General features: G+C 33.2%; 1 protein-coding gene across 1 annotated transcript in view; it reads left to right on the top strand.

Annotated features, from left to right (window-relative positions):
- The window catches only part of LOC145292147 (octopressin receptor-like), a 703,730-nt gene that overhangs the window by 172,257 nt on the left and 508,576 nt on the right, over positions 1-22,897 (top strand). The gene's annotated exons all lie outside the window — the stretch shown is intronic.

Raw genomic sequence — 22,897 nt, 5'->3', positions numbered from 1 at the left:
TATATTTTTAAAAAAGAAGAAAAGCTAATTTGGTTTATTTCAGCTCTCCCCTTGCCCCCCCACCCTCGGTGGCTTTATGAAATGTATAGGTTCAGACTACGAGATTGAAAGATTTCACGGAAAGAACAATACAAGGGCTTGGAAGGAGAATCAATTTACAGAAATAAAAACTAGAATCAACTACCCGAATGACACAAATACTAATGCTCAATTGAGAGTTGACAATTGATTACAATATGGTTGTCTTTAAGTCCAACGTAAATTAGTACTTAATAAGCCGTTCAGTTTAAGTAATCCAATTTACCAAATTTCCACTTACGATTACTACTATTGAGGATTCAGTGAATTATTTGCTGTTTATTGGAGAAAGCAACATAACAAATGAAGCGATATTCTTACAAATCGGTTATACATGTTCATTTAGTGAGAAAAATCTTACTAATTATAAAGTTATCCAGATATGGCGAAGTAAAGCATTGCTACTTTTAAATTCAATTTTTTGGGAGGTGTATACCTATATACACTATAATAAATATGTGAAATGAATATTGTAGCAGAAGTTTCACAACTTCATTTCCATTTTCTTCTCTTTATTTAATGTTTTAAAATGATTTTCATGTCATAAGATAAGCTTTCTAGCAGTATGTGAGGAACATCCATTTGTCTACAAGGAGTTGTTGAGAGGTTTCCTGCTATTTGACGAAATAGGTGGAATACATAATATAATGAACATTCAGGTGTTTGAAAAATAAATACCTTTATGAATTAACTCCATCGTTTGTTTGTGGGGAGGAAATAATAACTACTTGTATATATATATATATATATATATATATATATATATATATATATATATATATATATATATATATATATACGTAGTTTTGCTGTTGATTTTTAAACGATATAAAGGTTAACGTCTCCGCCTCGGAGATCCGGTGTTTTTCTTAGAAAGTCGCCCATTTTTTATTTGGACGTATTTTTTAAATGTATTTATTATTTTTTAAAAACAGTAGTCTACAGGCACGCGTGTTTCGGAGCCGTACTCCTCTTCAGCGTAGCTTGACTGTTGTTAGGATTCGTTATTATACAGTATAACTCCTATTATTTGAACATCCGCTTTTTTCAAATTAGAGGATCCTGTTAAAGTTTCGTAATAAAAAATGTGCTATAGTTAATTTTAATTTTCTAAGAATTAAGAAATATTAAATGAAATTCATTGCTATATGATACTTCAAGTTTATATTAAGTTGAGTTTACGATATATTGCAAGTAGGAATTGTTAAATATTATTAACAGGAACAAAAACATTGAAAATAAATTAAATCTACTCTTACTTGCTAGGTTGCCTTTGTTGCCTTTTGGCCAAGACTAAAGTGTTGTATTTGTTCTTCAGATGCTACACTTCCATCTCTTGTTCTCTGTCAGTGGAGGAGCAGTCCTTCACGACTGTGACAATTTTTTTTTTTAGCTTTTCTCCACGTTAAAAAACGACCCTGGTGCCTAACTCTGTCACGTGGGGAGGAATTGTAAATAGGTATCCTTACTTGTTAGCTATTTATTACATAAGTTATCATCTACAGAAATGATACATTTATGTAAAATACAGTATTTTTATTTATTCATTGAATGAGTCTCATTGCAGTTTCTATTTTCATCGATTGAGCTCTCGTGCGCTGCCATTGTATTCCGTAAGCGATCACTAAAATTTACAATTTCTTGGTTCCCTAGCTTTTCTTTTTTTTTTTTTTACAAGAGTTTCACCACTTATCAAGGCCCAGAGGCCACTCGAGGATAAGGGTTAATAGGTATACATTAGTCATTGTGATTTTAGCATAGTAAACAGTGGGAATTTTGAAACTTGGATTACTTAGGGGGACGATTCAATTAGAACTTGTTCACATTGGACTTTTTCTTTTTTTTTATAGTTATCAACTCATTATCAAGGCCAAGAGGCCACTCAAGGATAAGGGTTAAAGAGTGTACAGTAGAAATTGGACAATATAATAATAATTAGTAATGAAAATTTGTTAAATTTGATAACTTATATGGAACGGCTCATCAAGAACTTATTTACGTTAGACTTGAAGACAACCATATTGTAGTCAGCCGGAAAGCAGGAAAACGGAAGACAATTCCACAGGCGTGCAGTTCTAATAAAAAAGCTTTGTTCATGACGCACAGGAGACTTATTGGCCTGTACTGAGAGGGGGATGAGCGATCACCTGAATTCTTAAATACAGGGCATACAGATCAAAATTTTCCAGGGAGATGGGAAACTATTCTCCTTAAGACAACGCTTAAATAGTTTTGTAAGTATGGGCGCTAGTTCAGGTTGAAGTTTTTTGAGTACTATAATCGGAATACCGTCAGGGCCAGTTGCTTTACTGGAATCAAGGTTTTTGATTAGCTTGGCAACATCACGTACAGATATACGTATATCACATAGTGTGTTTTCAGATACAGGAGGAAATATTGGGGGTTGGCGGCCTTGATTCTTTATGATTATATCTCTTCGGAGTGACACTGTTTGCAAAACATATGTGTCACTAAAGTAAGAACTTTTTTCGAGAAATTTTATAACCGCCTCCATGGACTTTTCTGCATCATCTCATGATATTGCTTCATCAGAGTGTTCTTGGTTATTTTCTACCTCTTACCAGCCAAATTCTCGTCCAAAAACTGATTAAAAAGCTTGCTGCATTTCTGAATATCCTTTTTGTAAAATTTCAAATGTTTAGACCAAAAACTTTCCGAATAGTTTTTTTGAGACTACATAGATCAAATCGTTTGAACTTTGACCCCTGGTAGCTAAATTTTTGACCAAAAACTCATTAAAAAGTTTGTACTATGTCTGGATACACTTTATGTAAAATTTCAAATGTTTAGAATAAAAATTGCCTGGGGGTACATTTTTTTAAAAGATTTAACCCCGATTCTGTACACTTAACTTTTATTGTTTTGGATTCAAATCAAGTTAAAAAGTTTGATACATGCCCAAGTAATCGGCATCTAAAATTTCAATTCTTTAGACCCAAAATTGGCGGAGAAGTTGGTAGAGTTTTCAAAGGTCATATCGTTGAACTTTGACCCCTTGACAACCAAATTTCTGACCGAAAACCGGTTGAAATGTTTTTTCCAAATCTTAATATCACTTATGTCAAAAAGGATGTGTAATCCATAGTATCAGACCTGAGCGAATGGCTAATTGTAGACATAGACCGATTCATAACAGCCAACCATGGTTCTCCCCAGGATGTGCTGCTGCCATCGCGCACAGAAATCACTTTTTCCATAGCTACCAACGTAATAGATGTACTTACACTAAAGCTACCTTCAAGACTTCCAGCCACCACTGCAAAAGAGTAATAAAACACGCAAGAGATTATATGCAAAATCCGTTAAACCCAAAGTAGCTGAGCAGCGGCTTGGTTCCCACCAGTTTTGGCAAATAGAAAATAGGATTCTGAACAGAAGCGCGCGTTCTATCCCAACCATCATCAATGGACCTGAAGTCATCTCGTCAGCATCAGATAAGGGCAAACTATTTGCCAAGAACTTTGCAGCTAATTCTACCCTCTGCGACGAAGGTCATCAACTCCCCGTATTTCCTCCTATAACGGACAACACGCTCTGCAACATACAAATAACTGTACGTGAGGTCGCCAAGCTAATCAAGAACCTTGATTTCAGTAAAGCATTCCAGTCATTTTGCTGAAAAAGCTTCAACCAGAACTTGCCCCATACTTACGAAACTCTTTAAGCGTTGCCATAAAGAGAAGTGCTCCCCAAACCCTATCAGTATGCTCTGTATTTAAGAATTCAGGTGATTAGTCACCTCCCTCTCTGTACAGACCAATAAGTCTCTTGTGTGGCATGAGTAAGCTGCGTGACTCCATATTAAATAGAGAAGTGGTCAACCACTTAATCTTCTTACTGACATGCAATATGGTTTCCGTTCTGCTAGATCTACAGCAGATGTGCTAACGGTTATATCTCATACAATAAGTGAATCTCTCTACAAAGGCTTCCTTTCTAGGGCAATTGATCTTCACATATCAAAAGCCTTCGATAAGGTATGGCATCTGTATAAAAGCCAAGTACGTCCAAGGATGGAGTACTGCAGGAGCTGCTAAAACAGCCTATCCTGCCTTTACAGAGTAGAAAATAAACTTCGTAGCTTGGTAGGGGATGCCCTTTTCTCTCCCCTGCAGCCTCTCTCCAACAGAGGAGAAGTTGCGAGCCTATATGTGTTGTATCGTTATTTTCATGGCAAGTGCTCGTCTGAGCTCCAATCTCTATTCCCCCTACGCCAATCTTTCAGGAAAACCACCCGTCTGGCTGAAACCACTGTGATTAATTTTCCCCACTCTTTATCTGTGCCTAAATTCAAGCGTAGATTCCATGAGGAGAGCTTCTTTCTTAGAAGTGCACGACTGTGGATCTCTGTTCCGGTTGCCTGTTTCCTACCTGACTACAATCTGTATGTCTTCAAGTCCAATGTAAATAAATCCCTGATGAAGCGCCTCCTTAAGTAAGACACTTTATCAAATCTCTTATACTAACGTACTGTACACGCAATAATCCTTATCCTCGAGTGAGTTTCGGGCCTTGATAAGTAGTCACTACCTTGTAAAAAAATCTCGAGTCTGTCGATTGAAAATTGACAGAGTAATTTTGTACGGAAATGTACACACAGACAGACACACACACAGACAATTTCACTTATATATATATATATACATGTATATATATATATATATATATATATGCTTGATAACAACTGTCAATAATTACCTTTACTCTTAATCCATGCCAAAATCGAAACGAAAATCGCTTGAAAAATATTTCTTTTTTAGAATTGTTCTTTTGTGAAATACAATACTGCGGGGCTGCTTCTAAGCTAACTTCGACATGGTTGTTTAAAATCTAATGTAAATGAATTTTTGTTTAGCCGTTCTATCATATAATCAACCCCTATCACAGTTCATAATCAAAATGTTGTCTCACACTCTACCCGCCCTTCGAGTGTCCTTTGGCCTTTATAGGCAGTGATCTCTAGTAAAATACATTGACGATACGGTATGTATTCTAGGCAACAGGGTTATTAAGATTGTCACACTATTTATTTTCTTTTAATCTTTACATTCTAATAAAGAAAATAACATTAACTTTTTTAATTCATCTAATATTTGTTGCTTAAACACATAATTGCGTGGGTATTTTGCTAGTTGCTTTTAGAATTTAATCGTGTTAGACTGTCAAATAAACCGGCTATCATTTGTTAATAAGTTTATGCTTTAAATAAGGATATATGAAACCTAAGCATACCAAACAAAACGAAATAATATGCTGAACTTAAATGCGACAGAATGACAAATTATTTATCTCAAACGTAAACATAACAAATAAACAAACGAACAAAACTCTCGACCTCGCGTTCGGGTTCATATCAAAATGTATATTGATTCTCTCTCTCGTTTGAACAGTTGAAATCCTTCGCGATTATTTGCAATCATCCAATAATATAATCGACTGGTTTCTAGACCGTCAAGCAATAATCCTTCATAAATTATATTGTTTTCAATATTCACAAGTTTTACCAATCTACATCTCCTGTTCTCCTGAATAAAGCTTTAACTATACCAGAAATTAATTCCTATCTAAATGATTTGGAAATTAAACTTATTTTGCTCATCAGAAAACCCCTTCCTAGCTATGATAACAAATGTTGGACGAGGGAAAATATCCTGAGAATTTCTGTTTAATTATAGAGACTTGTGATTATGCTGAAATTACAGATCTAGTTGGCCTTTTCTTTTTACATAAACTTAGACTTTAATTCTAAGGATAAGTGTTTGGAAGACGGCTTATACAGGGATATTACTATTTTTGTACCCCAACGCGAGAGGCAAACTATATAATAAAACTATTAATTTCCTTTAAGATTCCATTTAAGAATTGAGCATTATCATTAACCAAGAGGAAAAAAAACATCATATTTTACAAGATATTAACCTTGAACTGAAGTTCAGTTCCTTTAGCCTATCACCATGACTCCAATTTATCCATAATTTGTGTTCATAAATAAAACGTTGTAGTTTCTATCACATTCAATGAATAAATCCATTTTCGAACAAAGCTTTCATTTGTATAATAATGCTGTATTTAAATCAGGGTTTACGATAAGCTTTTCCATGAACATAATAGAAGCATAGGGCAAAGACCAACACCGTAAGGTATTTGAAAGAGAAAAACAGAAAATCAAAATATTTGTACCAATATTAATAGCAATAAACACTTGAGGCATGAACAACTCATTAATAAAACAATAAAAGAGAAGCTACTCCTCTACGAAATTAAAAGAAAATATAATGTATAATTTAATCATCCATATCACAATAATATAAAAACTAACATATCGAGGGAATTCTCCAAAATTTCCGAAAACTCTTTTAAATACGCTCATAGATATAATACTATATAAAATACGAAAACTATTTTAAATACTCTCATCGATATAATACTATATTAAATACAAATACTGCAACAATGTCCTTTTCTACTGTACCTAATACAGCGCAAACTATAAATAATTACGATAAGAGAAAAGTAAATAATGCCCAAACCGATAGTCTGCAATTAACTTACTCCTTGAATTGCAGTTTCCAAGCCCCTTGCTAATGTTCCCTTTACAATGATTGTGTGCACAGTGAGGTAATTTACTCATGTACTGTAACTGAGTTTCTACAATAAAATCCTAATAGCAACACGAATCATACTTCTTACTATCCTTCTATATTAAGTAGAAAATCAATACACAATCAATATGCAAGAGATAATCCCATCTGATATGGTGCTACATGATATTTTTCTGCCAGAATCCCTCAACTAATATACACCCCTAGAATTTCTCACGTCAAATAACTACCCCTAATAAAACTAGCATTTTCCATCCCATACCACCTCTGCCAACGATCTAATAGATATACTAACCTTCCCAATTACTTTTACTTATATTGGAGCTTCGTTCATTCCACTTTAAAACCCACACTATCTCGGATTTATATTCATTTAGAATGGACACTAATCGCAGAATTAAGAGCAATATTTTTAACCACACGTTTAAAAGCCTGAATTCCAATTATATACTTTTTTCTTATAGATGCTTATTAAAAAAAGAATTAAAATAAAAATCATATACATCTAGGTCGAAATTTGTAAACTCTGTCTTGCAGGAGCCGTTTTAATGATTTCCACTTCTGAAGATGAAAACGTTATGAATAAAACATCGAAGAAAGATTAAATATACCCAAGTTCTAGACCCAAGAGATACACAACCTCCATCTTTTTCCTCAAACGCAGTAGTAGTTCACGCTGTATTTTCTCCTTAACCAAATCTGGCTTTTACTATTTTTATTCTACCAATCCATCTCTATTTAGTTTCTAATATATTTGAATTAACTTAAAACATATTACATTTTCTTTATCATTACTGTTTATTCATATGCATTTATATTATATTTTACTCCCCAATTTTTACCAAACTTTTTCTTTAGTCCAGCATTTAAATGCATTTTTAATGCTCTTATTAATTTTCCATTTAAGTCCGTTATTACTTTCTCTCTTCTGTCACTATTTACCGAAACATTATTATGACTAATGCAGCAATAGATATGTTTTCACCAACAAATAAAATTATATATATATATATATATATATATATATATGAGTGGGTGTATGTGTACGAGATAATGATAATACACAACAGATATTTTAGAGTCCTCAATCACCCTCAAAAAGCTCTGTATTAAAAATAATATTAATAATATCATTAAATATGTTTTCATATTTTTACTCTATATTTCTTAAGAAATATAATTAAATCGTAATCAATGAGTACTTTACATTGCGAAATTCATTTTAATATAATAATGTCATACATCCATTCTGATATAGATAGTCTACGGGCTAAGATCCAATTGCAGTATTTATTCTAAAGCTACACTTAAATAAAGTTATCCTTAATCGATGGCGGAAAAAAACTTCCATACTAAGGCATTATTTTTTGCCTACTTCCAGAGTGTCCATTTTAGAGAGCTGGTTTTCCTCACATTAAAAAGACCTTGTGTCACATTTTCTTTTCATAGGAAAGCAAATAAATACCAATAAATCTAGGAGTATATATATATATATACATACATATATATATTTATTTATAGAGAGAGAGATAGAGAGATAGAAAGATAGATATATGTGTGTGCATATGTATATAGATGCGTTTTATGAGTTATTTTTATAGCTTTTATTAATTATTACCCGTACAGATTTAGGTTTATTAGTCTAAGCATTTATGTAGATGACGCATTACGTTCTCTTTCCTATGTAAGTAGATGTGCCCCGATACCCACATTCTATCCTATATATATAAAAAATATGATAGCATTTCCCATATTCGTTTCATATTTAAGGCAATTATACCCCCGTTCTCTCTTTCTGTAAACCAGCGTATATTACGATCCGATTATGTTGAGCGTATTTTTTTAGATCCTTAAATCGCGCCCTGCTGCGTGGTAACAACGGAATTCGGCATTCTATTCCGAAAACTGATTGCTCTACCAAGTTGAACAGAATTTACTTCACTTTAGTTGAGATGTTTCACAACTTCACAGGAATTGCATTATTTTATCATTAACATCCTGTTGTATTTGTATAGACTAATCCACACTCATTTCGAAACCTACACAATTGTTAATAGCTGTTTCTTAAAACTAAGGAAAATAAATCAAATATTTTTAACAGCACGTTTCACTTCGTTGTGGAAACATCCTTTTTAATTAATACGTAATAAATTGATGCTATTGTACTGTTGGTAAAAAGTTTTGACTATTGTTGATATCGAAAGTATAGCTTTAAGCAAGTTTGCGTACTATCAGTATATACGAAGTGGCTTAATTAAGTTTCCAGACATTTCATTAAGTTCCAGATATTTCATTAAGTTTCCAGACATTTCATTAAGTTTCCAGACATTTCATTAAGTTTCCAGACATTTCATTGTTCCAGATATTTCGTATGGGCACTTTTATTTATAGTACATGCATACAACTCTAATCCTCTTTCAAAGTAATCTCCGCCTGCTTGTTGTACGATTCCAACAACCTCGAAAAGCCCTATGGAATTTCTCTTGCGTGAGCGTATCAATTAGCCGCGTCACAACCTATTGCATCCCTTCAATTGTCTCATAACGATAACCTCTAAGCTTTTCCTTGAGCTTAGAGAATAACCAAAAATTACAGGGAGAATGTTCTGGACTATAAAGAGGGTGAAGAACCATTTTGATACTCATCTTGGTCAATTAGTCTGTGATCCTTTCTTAGCACCCTTGAGACAAACTTTGCACAAATCTTCTGCATCTTTAGTTCCTCTCGAATAATTGTGTGTACAGTTTCGACGCTGACATCTAATTGTGCATTTATTGTCTCCTTAGACACACGACGGTCCTTATTCATAAAATTATTTATTTGGCCGATCAATTCTGGTTTTCTGACTTTGTTACTCCTCCCACACATCTCATCATTCCTCACAAGCACCCTTACTTCCCTGAATCTCTTATGACACTCAAAAACTGATGATCGATTCTTGCAAGATAATTCAAAGTCTGAATCATTCAATGCATTTATTTTTCAAGTTTAGAACAGAATTTTATTGCATATCGTTGTTCTAATGTGTCCTCACATCAAGTTTGCATTTTTGAAATTCATCAGTAGGGTTATGACAAGAGAGTATTGTTTTTATCATTTTGACACTCGAGTATATATCAGTTAATATCACATGTTTTTAGATAGAGTGATTCTCGGCTGCTTAACTGTGTCAAACTCGAGAGTCGAAACAATGATAAGAATATTCTCTTGACATAGCCCTATTCATCAGCTGTGACAATCAGGTTTAGTAGAGTGTATTCCAATTCCTGCTGTAATTGTTCATTTGAACCTGAAATCATAAAAATTGGTCAGCAATCTTATAAGATGTATGGCAACAACATACAGAATTTTCGAGAGTGTACGATAATTTTATATGTGTCTACAAAAAAGTCGGGAAACTTATTGAAGGCACCTCGTATGAAGTAATGAGACACTATCAGCGACGTTTAGTAGAACTATCGCAGTTATGTAGTCATCATGTCTCATTATAATATCCTATTTTATACTGAAATATCGTTCTAAAAATATAGTTCGGGAAATCTTACGTTATTCGTCGTCAGAAAGAGTAATGGTATTTCTGTCGTATCACTTTTGATGATATTTAACGAAGCACCAAACATGACTTTATAAATTCCCGATCAATGAGAACAAAAAAATCTTCAAGTTGCATTATGAATTTAAAAGATATTATCTGCTAATGAAAGTGTTGGAAAATGTTTTTTAAAATATGTTCGACCAATCAAAGTACATTGAAATATGCATTTAAATATGTTTGTTTTAGTATGTAACATAGCGCAGACCGATGCAAATACCGAGCTGTGAGCGAAATGACGTCAAGGTAAAAGAAGAAAAGACTATAAAAAGAATATGATAAAGTTAGAGATGTTCATGACGTTCAAGAGCATGTTCGAGTAGACTATCACGTTAGAGACGTAATAGCCGTAACCAACAATTACGCGTGGCGAGAGAATGAGTAAATATCTCTCATTTTACAACAAAAAGCGAGTTGAAATTCTTTTCTATTATTTGTTTACTTTGCAACTGAGGCTACAACGTGTTGGCTCCATGACTATGTTACAGTTATAGTGTCAATTTGAAACGATCATGCCTTGAATATTGGTACACAACCGCCTTACTCGGTGCGCATTCTCATTTATCGAAGATTGGTGTAAGTATCTCAAGAAATTGCAGATCAACGTCCGTCATTTAAAACAGCCTTCAGGATTATAAGTATCACTACATACGTTCAACATTGGGGAACATTTAACCCGCAAGGAAGGTCGCCGTATCTTTATCTCCACAAGATTATGAAATCTCAACGTATTAATTAATGCATCTTCTGTAACGTTGCACGCATTTACTCACGTAGATCCGGTCCTGGAAATGATCTTAAACTATATCCAGTGGTGAGGCCCCAGCTTGCGGGTTTTGGGGAGTGTTGAGCCACCCTTTAATTGCCATTGCTCCCAGGTTCACTCTGACCCGAGGTGGTAGTACCTGTTAGGGTCCCAACTATGGGTTAAATAGAAACCGACTTGAAAACAACAAATATATTCTATTAATTTTTTTTCTTCAAAATCTTTGGATTCGGCATTAAATAACCCGAAAAGGGTTGATATGCCGTAAAACAAAAACAACCAACCAACCAGCCATCACGTGGACCCAACACATTTTAGCAGACTGCGTCGAAAAAAAAACATAAGACAAATAATAAATTAGACTCCTTGTGTTTTTCTTTTTTTGTTGCCACAACATTTATTTCAAGGTACTTTCCCGAATAAAACATGGCTGTGCTACTTTTCTCTAACCTTTGTTCATTCGAATTTCCTCCATATCTCTCACGTGATCCTCCTCACTTAGGTACTCTTTGTCTGTTTTATAGTCTTTTTTATTTCCTTCTAGTGACGTCATTTCGTTAACGGTTCGGTATTTGCTTATAGCTGTCATACGCGCTCTGTTACACTTCGTCTAATCATTATATTTCGTCTACAGAAAACGGAATTTCTACGAAACAATTTTCTTCGCAACATTCATCAAGTAAGTTGAAAAACAAACTCTAATACTTCCCTTAAAGCCCCTTTCGGTGATCAATAAAACTTTCTAATTACTTGCAATTTCATTTAATTTTAATGACGTTTTCTTTTTCTATATTTTTTCTCTCTTAGTTTCTATGTATAACAATAATTTTAGACTGTTCGGAAAATTATTACTGATTCCAGAAAAAAATGCCAGAAAGAGTTATTAAGCTTTTCAGTCGAACTAATTTGCAATTGAAATTATTATACACCATAGAAATACTGAAAGCAATTGTCGTATACATGTAGCTAAGTGACGGCGTGGTATTATTTCCAATTATTGCTTTTAAGCATGCATTGAAAATACTACTGGATTAGCAGTGTCATCATCTTTTAGGTTCGTATTTTAACTACCAAATCCATGAAACCAACTTCGTACTATATGCTCATTTATAGAGGTTTTTCCTTATGTTCTCTTGATAATGGAAAATGAGAAACATTAGAGTGCATGAACTAATTTGACTGGCACTGGCAATAAAAATGGCTTAATATACTGCTTTACACAGAAACAGAGATATTAAAACGTAAACAATATGACCTTATAAAACATATCTACTGCTATATAAAAGTCACTTTTTTTTAATTTTGTTTTTCCTTTAAAAAAATAGATTTAAATAAACATATTTGCATTTTACGTGGTAACATTTTTTTCCTTTTTTTCCTTTTGTTTTTCCTTTTGTTTTTCCGTTCGTTTTGTTTTTTATTCCTTTCAATTTTACGCGTCATATATTAGCTAAACCAGGGCGGGGCGGGGGTATCTATAAATATAAAAGCGAAAATGTGTGTATGTGGGTGTGTCTTCACCCTAAACTCGGCCGCCTCCTGCTACTACGACAATGACGTCATGTTTTACTTAGAAAACTTTGGCGTTAGTTTCAGCCACCTGCAAGTGTTTTTAAAGTGTTCATTTTATCCGTTCTCAATTGTGTGTCTCTTTGGCATAGGGCTAACCTGTCAGGTATTTTTCCCCGCCTTAGCCTCGATGCTTCGGGTTCGAACCTGTCTTCCTACCTAAAACTTTTTTCCTCTTTTACACCTTTTTCCCCCTTTTTTTTTACATTTGTTCGCGGTTTTGCTTTGTTTTGGTTTTTCCCATTTTTTATAACATCGTGTTTTTTATAATCTTAAAACAGGGCCCCTCTTCTACACACCTGCAAACACCCGAGAAACGCCGGGTACCACCCGCTAGTACAAAACATTTAAGTATCTGATGCCTCTTTGCAAATAACCCAGTATTCAAAGATATGGTAAGTCTAGCAATCCAGGGTAAATAAGTAGTAATCTGTCTTACATATTGGCGTATTTCCCAAATTAACGTACCTCCCGATTTTAATCGAAGTAACTACTTTCCAATACTATTTACCCATTAGTATATATTTTGCTGAGGCTTCTTTACCCATTAGTATATATTTTGCTGAGGCTTTCCAATACTATTTACCCATTAGTATATATTTTGCTGAGGCTTCTTGAAAAATATGTGAATTCATATATATATACATACATATATATATATATATATATATATATGAACACACACGCACACGGCCACACACACACACACACACACACATATATATATATGCATGTGGATATATATATATATATATATATAATTATATATATATATCATTCAACTCAGTCCAATTCAAATTTATTTGGCAAAAACGAAACCATTGTGTTTCAATGCCATATAGAGAAAAAGGTGGTAAAAATTTACAGAAAAGGGTCCACATTGGCCCAACATCTGTCTAAATTTACCTTGAATTATCGTGTTGTTTATGCATTAATTACGATACTTGGACGTTTCTTCTAGGGTCCAGGTGTGCGAATTAAGAAAGCACGTATCTTTTGCTACATTCGAAACCTAGATATCACATTTTTCTACATAATCGCATTCATCTACATAAAGATCTCGATCATATTGATCACGTCCAAGCACATTGAACGCTAGACTTGATATTGTCAATGTTGCTTTCGGTAGTTACTTATTTGTTATATGAGTCCATTTCCACAAGGAATAGAATAAAACGGGCGTCTTAAGGAGCACCACTGCAAGCATCCTTCTTAAGTAAAAATACGTTATTTTTTAATCTAAACATTGTATATCCGATAACTGAGAAAGGATCTTTATCATTATATTACTATATAAGTTATATATCATAAGTGTTGACCTTATATAAAATAAGCCGTGATTTACCGAATTAAAGTGTTTTGAAAAATTCCGAAAAGACACTGTCACTAGTATTTCCATCGTTCATTTTACTCGTAACTACTTCTTCCATCACAATTAAATTTGTAAGGCATGAACGATTTGGAATAAAATAATCTAAAGGTCGAGAGATTGTAGCATTGGATGAAAAATAGACCATGATTACTTGCTTGAGCAGAACTTTTAGACGATAATTCATTTGATCTTTTTTGCAAACTGTTTCTTAAAGATTGGGGAATAAACAAGAACAATCCCAGTACTCACTAAAAGACTGAACAGAGCCGCTGGATCAGGTGCAATAGCCCGTATAATTGCTGGGTGCAATTGACTTGAACTTTGCCCCTTATTCACATCCAAAGACAAAAGCCGCTTCTTGACCTCATTCTCAATAAGGGTGATCGGCCACAGTTGCGGTTCTATCATATATAGTGTTGCAAGTTCCTTGTCATCGTCACCTAGGAATATAATAGCAAAACTATCACCAAAAGGAAATGCTTTTTAATTGGAGTGATAAGATTTGGTTGTTCAATTGTTTTATTTCTTTGCTAGTAAATCTAAAAAGCTTCGGGTTATGACCACCATAAAAAAACAAGCTGTCTTTCAAAAATGTGTCTATTTATTCTACAAATGTGTTCAATATTATCACGTTGTTTTCTGTAGATTTCATAAGTCGTCACATACATTGTCCCTTCGTAAAGCCTCCATGCAGCGTTTCTCAATTATTGTTCACGAGGAATTTTCCTAGTAATCAATTGTTTATACTTATGCTTTGCTGCGTAAAGTGAAACAGGAATGTTCTTATCGTGGTCCACGTTGTTTCAACAGTCTATTATTGCCAATCTAATTCGCCGAATGCCATTTTAATCACATCATCATTGATATCAGCAAACATTCTTCTCAGTTTACCTGAGACAGCGGTGGTGCTTCGACTCTAGTCAAGTGAAGGCAAATTTCGCAGAAAAGAGACGAAACTAGAATAACAAGTAAACACAACATGATTCTTGTAAATTTTGTAACATGCTCGTATAGAAAACATCCCTCCATCGTGTCCAGAAGTGAATAATTAAACATGTCATTGGAAATGAATAGATTTGACTACCAGTCAATAGTCGTGGAATTAAAGTCTAACTGTATGACAATCACTCTAGCGTTTAGAGACAAAATCGTAGGATTAGTGAAACCTTCATCATCAGCATCTGTAGAACTTCAACTGCAATATAAAGAAAGTATATAAATATTTTTTCTGTCATGTTTATATTACAAAGTATAGCATTAAATTAGCTAGACATGTGAACATTAGAATGAAGTTGAATTTACGAAGTTTTGGGAGAGAATTCTGTGTACGCCATAACTTCACTACTTTTTTCTTTGTAATCTGTCACAGCAAAATAAAGAGAAATCTTGCAAGGGAACACTTCTTTTTTTCACTGCTGAGTATAACCAAATTATTTTATCATTATCAGCTTTGCTTTTTTCACCTTCAATAATAGATTGAAGTTCATCCAATTTTGAGCGGATAGAGCAAGTGTTTGTTTAAATAATTATAAGTTAATATCGTAGTGATACAGGTTTTAGTCTCTCTTCAACATCTTTGAAAACAAGTATCAAGATTTTGATTTGTCTTCGACTTCTTTTGATTTTAGTTCTGCCAGAGAAGTACGGGGTCCTTGGGCATAGTTATCGAGGGTCGACATTAAGGACAATTACATAATCTTTCTGTTCCATTTCGCAGCCTTGTTTCACCAGAAATTCTGCGCAGTTGAAGCTCAGCCTTCGAGGTTCCTGAACAGATGTGTCCTTCCAAAGAAAACACTTTCAAAACATCTAAATATCTGCTTCCCAGTGGAAGTATTTAGCTCCATTTTAAAATAGATAAGAATTATAAGACGTTGAAAAGATTAACTTTTATAGCACGACGATTTTGGTTTGTAGTTTGCACTTCTGTTTGCACTCTAGCTCTGAAAACTCTAATTTAATCTGTTAATTTGAGTTTCCAAGAGAGACTTTCATGTGTTTGCTAATATTTTCAAAGTTCTCACGATACATCTTTATTTCATAATTTTATTTCTATAGATAGAAACGGGTTTGGTATTTTGCATTCTATAAATTTGGTGTAATGTAATCTTCAATACAACGGAACTTGGAAGTGATGTGGTTTTCAGCCGTATTATATCGATCTATTGTTGAGGGGGTCAAGCTTGATATACACACACACACACACACACACATATATGTATATATATATATATATATATATATATATTATTGCCGGTTTATCTGCTTAGTTACACACGTTTCTGTTACCGAATCGTAACAACGATCTAACAACCTTGTCAGACTTTAATAGAAGTGGTTCCAGAAATATTTGTAACCAAACAGATAAAGCGGTAATAATTTATATATATATATATATATATATATATATATATATATTTGCTCTGCAATAGTCTTGAGCATTATATATATATATATATATATATATATATATATATATATATATATATATATATATATATATCACGTTTAACCCCCTCAACAATACATCGATATCATACGCCGGAAAAAAACAGTACTTCCAAGTACCGTATATATATATATATATATATATATATATATATATATATATATATATATATATATAATTTTCAGAATGTGAGAGATTGTATATAATAAATTCCACAGCCAAACAACGTCGCAGCCCACAAGAGCCATGACAGTCAAAGAACCGGAAGTCCAAGACTCGAGTTCTAACTGATGAGCCCAAATGAGGGCGTAACTCGAGTCTTGGACTTCCGGTTCTTTGACTGTCATGGCTCTTGTGGGCTGCGACGTTGTTTGGCTGTGGAATTTATTATATATATATATATATATGTATATATATTTATATATATATATATATGTATATATATATATTTATATATATATATATATATATATATATATATATATACAAGCACATAGATTTAATAAACTACGTTGAGAAACAATTTAGCAAAAGTAAAAAAAAAACATATTTACTATTCAGAAAGAAATTTAAAATAGAGTGAATGTCCTTAACCGCAGAGTTTTCTTCTCATCAGAGGGAAGAATTTAGCAAAATGCATAAGGAAATTTTGCCAGCAAAGTATTTTAAGAAACTAAGTATGAAAAGGATCACACTAGCGTGAAAATTGAATATATAACAATGAAACAGATGGAGTGGGGTAGAAAGGAAAAAATGTTTACCGTGAGAGGGTTTTCCCATAGATGTTGAGTTCAAACCCAATGAATCCAAGAAGGTGATTAAAGTGAAATATACATGTTTGTGGTAGTCCGAGTGTATGTTGCTAGAGTTTATAAATAGTCCAAAAACTAAATCTCTGTCTGAATAATAACAGATGAAAGTCTAGCCTGTGAGGTTAGCCAAAGAGAAAGCGATTCTATATATATATATATATATATATATATATATATATATATATATATATATATGTCCGTGTGTGTGCGTGTGTGTGCGTGTGTGTGTGAGGGGTGATTGTTATAAATTTATAAAGTTCCAATATATGCATGATATTAATTGAATATTTCAAAAGTGCTCAGTAAAAACTATTTATAAATAAAATTATCAAATAATTAGATAGAATCTACTCGGATAACCCAAGGCTACGATGTTAAAACGTATTTTCCAGACTATAAAATACCTTAAAGGTCCGACTATTTAACGTCATAAAATTAGTTTATCACCGAAGATTCTTTCACACGCACGCACGCACGCACGCATGCACGCACGCACGCACACCCACACACGCACACACACACACATATATATATATATAACTTCTTAATTTACTCACATAAAATTAATATACGAAAGTATAGATTTATGCGTAAGCTTTATGTATGTACTTCAAAAGTGCTCAATACGTAGGTAGAGCTAGTTAGTAAGTTATAAAATGTATATGGCGATTAAGCTACACTGAATATTCCGCGTCTCATCCACTTCAGGATTCTTCAGGCTTATGCGTCTACAGGCACATACGCCTGAAGAATCCTAAAGTGGATGAAACTTACTATATATATATATATATATATATATATATATATATATATATATACATATATGTATATATATATATGAGTGAATGGTAAAATAGTAAAAAAAACCCTTTAAAAGTGCTCAATACTTCTGTAGAGAAAGATATGTTTTATATATATATATATATATATATATATATATATATATATATATATATATAAGTAAATTTTTGGTACAACAGAATGGAAGGATAAATTTTAGAGGAAACATCATTTAATTTAAATACCAAAAAACAAGAAATGGGCAGATGAAAATAAAATTTTTTCCTTAAGGCCTTATCGTCTGACCCTCTAAGAGGAGACGTCAGAATGATAGATTAAAAACTAAGAAAAACGAATGAGGGAAGTGGGGAATTTTGGTTGCAGTTGGAAGAACAGTGAGAGAAAAAAAAAAAAAAAAAAATTTTAAAATTCTCACTGTTCAGGTGGTTTTAAATCAATGAATATCTCCAACTGATGTCTAAGAATCCTTTGTCTACACAGGCTAGGTCGAGAGTTGTTAATAACTAACGCCTCAATGATATTGAGGTGATAGTTCGACCTAGCACTGTATAAAACAGAAAACCACCCATCGGAATATTGATCGGCACACCTATTTATACTCAACAAGTGATCGCCAATGGCAGACTCATGAGCCTGGGAGTGCCCGGATGCTCTCAAAACCTGGTGTAGTCGAATATCCCGAGGGATATGTTGGGATATTCTCATTTCTAATCTTTGGGACGTTTTGCCAACGTAGTCAGCTCCACACTGACAGACGAATTTATAAACAACAGAGTTCTTTTGAATGGTTGGCAAAACATCTTTACGAAAAGAAGAGAAAAAGGTTCGAGTTGTGTAAACTACTCGAAGCATAGTAGCTGGAAAACACAATTGAGTAACAGAAGAAATCCTTTTAACAATATGTAGGCCATCAGGACCCAACCATGGTAATTTTAAATAAATGGGACACCGTGATGGACCAATATGTTTACCGCTATTAAATGTAGTAATTTTACGTTCAATAGTAGATTTTATTATATTAATGGGATATCCATTATTAAGAAAAATATTTATGATTTCACCAAGTTCCGTATCAAGACGGTTTGGTGAACAAATCATAAGTGCACGATGCGTAAGAGCGCTAATGAGGTTTATTTTTCTAGACTGAGGGGCAAAAGAAAACCAATTAAGATAGAGCCCTGTAAATGTAGGTTTTCTATAAACAGAGGTCTCAAACGTAGTACCAACTTTAGAAACACGAACGTCGAGGAATGGGAGAGAGTTACAGTCTTCAACCTCCATAGTAAATTGTAAAGATGGATGTAGGTTGCAAAGAAGACGAAGAAACTGTTCAGCTTCGCTCCGAGAGGGAAAGCATGCAAAAGTATCATCAACGTAACGTGTGTAGAATGCTGGTTTAGTAATTTTGGAAAATATTTGGATTTATTTCTAAATTTATTATTGGATATTTGGATTTATTTCTAAGGAGATTTATGATAGAATCCGACCCATCGGTTCTCAAAGGCCTAGAATGTACGGTTTACCCAAGGTCCATAAACCCAACATTCCTTTGAGACCCATTTTATCTATGTTGGGTTCTGCACAACACGAACTTGGTAAATGGCTAGTTGACCTTCTTAAACCTGTGCTTTCTTTTTATTCGGTCCATTGTATCCCTGATTCTTTTCAATTCGTATCCAAGATACAAAAATTGCCTTTATCTAAAAATACCGAGTTCTTGGCCTCCTTTGACATTAATAGTCTCTTTACTAATATACCTTTGGATGAAACCATTGGTATTTGTGCTGACTATCTGTACCGTGGCCCCTTAAAATCTCCACAACTTCCTGAACGAATTTTCATTGAACTAATGGAACTTGCTACTAAATCAGTCTCCTTTAGTTTCAACAATATTATGTACCGTCAAATTGATGGGATATCAATGGGCAGCCCTCTTGGTCCTTCGTTAGCCAACATTTTCGTTGGATTTTTGGAAAACGAATTATTTTCCAAAATTACTAAACCAGCATTCTACACACGTTACGTTGATGATACTTTTGCATGCTTTCCCTCTCGGAGCGAAGCTGAACAGTTTCTTCGTCTTCTTTGCAACCTGCATCCATCTTTACAATTTACTATGGAGGTTGAAGACTGTAACTCTCTCCCATTCCTCGACGTTCGTGTTTCTAAAGTTGGTACTACGTTTGAGACCTCTGTTTATAGAAAACCTACATTTACAGGGCTCTATCTTAATTGGTTTTCTTTTGCCCCTCAGTCTAGAAAAATAAACCTCATTAGCGCTCTTATGCATCGTGCACTTATGATTTGTTCACCAAACCGTCTTGATACGGAACTTGGTGAAATCATAAATATTTTTCTTAATAATGGATATCCCATTAATATAATAAAATCTACTATTGAACGTAAAATTACTACATTTAATAGCGGTAAACATATTGGTCCATCACGGTGTCCCATTTATTTAAAATTACCATGGTTGGGTCCTGATGGCCTACATATTGTTAAAAGGATTTCTTCTGTTACTCAACGGTGTTTTCCAGCTACTATGCTTCGAGTAGTTTACACAACTCGAACCTTTTTCTCTTCTTTTCGTAAAGATGTTTTGCCAACCATTCAAAAGAACTCTGTTGTTTATAAATTCGTCTGTCAGTGTGGAGCTGACTACGTTGGCAAAACGTCCCAAAGATTAGAAATGAGAATATCCCAACATATCCCTCGGGATATTCGACTACACCAGGTTTTGAGAGCATCCGGGCACTCCCAGGCTCATGAGTCTGCCATTGGCGATCACTTGTTGAGTATAAATAGGTGTGCCGATCAATATTCCGATGGGTGGTTTTCTGTTTTATACAGTGCTAGGTCGAACTATCACCTCAATATCATTGAGGCGTTAGTTATTAACAACTCTCGACCTAGCCTGTGTAGACAAAGGATTCTTAGACATCAGTTGGAGATATTCATTGATTTAAAACCACCTGAACAGTGAGAATTTTAAATTTTTTTTTTTTTTTTTCTCTCACTGTTCTTCCAACTGCAACCAAAATTCCCCACTTCCCTCATTCGTTTTTCTTAGTTTTTAATCTATCATTCTGACGTCTCCTCTTAGAGGGTCAGACGATAAGGCCTTAAGGAAAAAATTTTATTTTCATCTGCCCATTTCTTGTTTTTTGGTATTTAAATTAAATGATGTTTCCTCTAAAATATATATATATATATATATATATATATATATATATATATATGAAATAGTCATCGCGGGTAAACTAACTTTCGACGTTAAATATTCGGGGCTTTTAAGCAATTTATATTGCGGAAAATACGTTTTATATTTACATATAATTACACGCACACACACACACACACACACACACACACATATATATATATACACATATATATATATATATTACACTGTATATATATATATACATATATATATATATACAGTGTAATGTAAAGATAAAATTTATTATAAAAATATCTGTAAATTCTATACCATATTGTAAACCACACTGTTAAAACCATTGTACATTTATTTTATCCATATTGTTAACACTTTAAAAAAACGTATATTTTTTACGCACAAGATGCTTCACTTGTTCAAGAAATTTAAATAGGCATCCAGATTTAAATCGAACATTGATCAAAAACTGCCTGAAGACGACTGATTTAATTCAGTCGAAAGTATTTCCAAAAACAACCAAAATAAAAACAGATAGACGAAGACAACTATGGAACTTTCTTGCAAAGATTCGACCAAGAAATATAAAAAACAATTCAAAAAATTTTTTAAATGCAAAACCAGTTATTTATATATATATATATATATATATATATATATATATATATATATATATATATTAATACTTCCTCGATTTAATTGTTATATATCATGAAGTACAAGATTATTAGAACTTTGCCTTTAAAGGTAGTTCACGTAAATGTTACTACAATTTTTCTTTGCATATTTCTGCAGTGTTTCTCATCGTTAATGTTCAAGGGAAAGTATATTTTTGGATTGTATAACCTTGCTTCTACTGTAGATTACTCTTTCAGGCAAACTTGACGGGAAGTAAGCGTAGTTATTTATATAGAAAAGTACACATTCGTCTTTTTAATAGATTGAAATGTTATATATATATATATATATATATATATATATATATATGGGTGTGTGTATCTGTGTGTGTGCGTATGTATGTACATGTCTATATATATATATATATATATATATATATATGCATATATATACATGCATACATATATGTATATATATATGCATGTATATATATACATATATATATGCATATATATATGTATATATATATATATATATATATATATATATATATATATATTATGTAGTTTTTAATTGACCCGCACCACAGGCGTTTTAAGCGGGTTAGCCTTTGATCACAATGCTATTAATTTCTTCAGTAATATTCCGGAAATAGAGGTTCATTTCTCAGACACGCCAAACCGCTCTGGCACCACGAACTTGAAAGCATAAAGTTTTAGTCGCATTAAATATCAAACGTAATACCTGAGAAAAACTTATCGTCTGTGATATATCAATTACGACGCGGTAATATTCTTGCTATAGTGTAAACATGAGCTTTGAAAGAAACATAATATTTGACCAATAATCACTATTAACAGAAGGTAAGTCGTTTAAGGTAACTCACTTACCTTTACACTAAAACATCTTTAGTAATAAGGCCTTAACGATTCCAAAGATTGATGGTTAGTTGGAGTCTAAAGAAAAGTAGAAGATAAGGGGCTTTTGAAATACCATTCGTCCATTACATAGTTTTAAGTAGTTTAGTTATTAATAT

Source organism: Euprymna scolopes, chromosome 13 (assembly GCF_053919585.1).
Source record: "Euprymna scolopes isolate OS-2025 chromosome 13, ASM5391958v1, whole genome shotgun sequence".
NCBI classification, from domain to species: domain Eukaryota; kingdom Metazoa; phylum Mollusca; class Cephalopoda; order Sepiida; family Sepiolidae; genus Euprymna; species Euprymna scolopes.
Note: the sequence above shows the minus strand (reverse complement) of the source record. Positions and strands in the feature narration are given on the sequence as shown.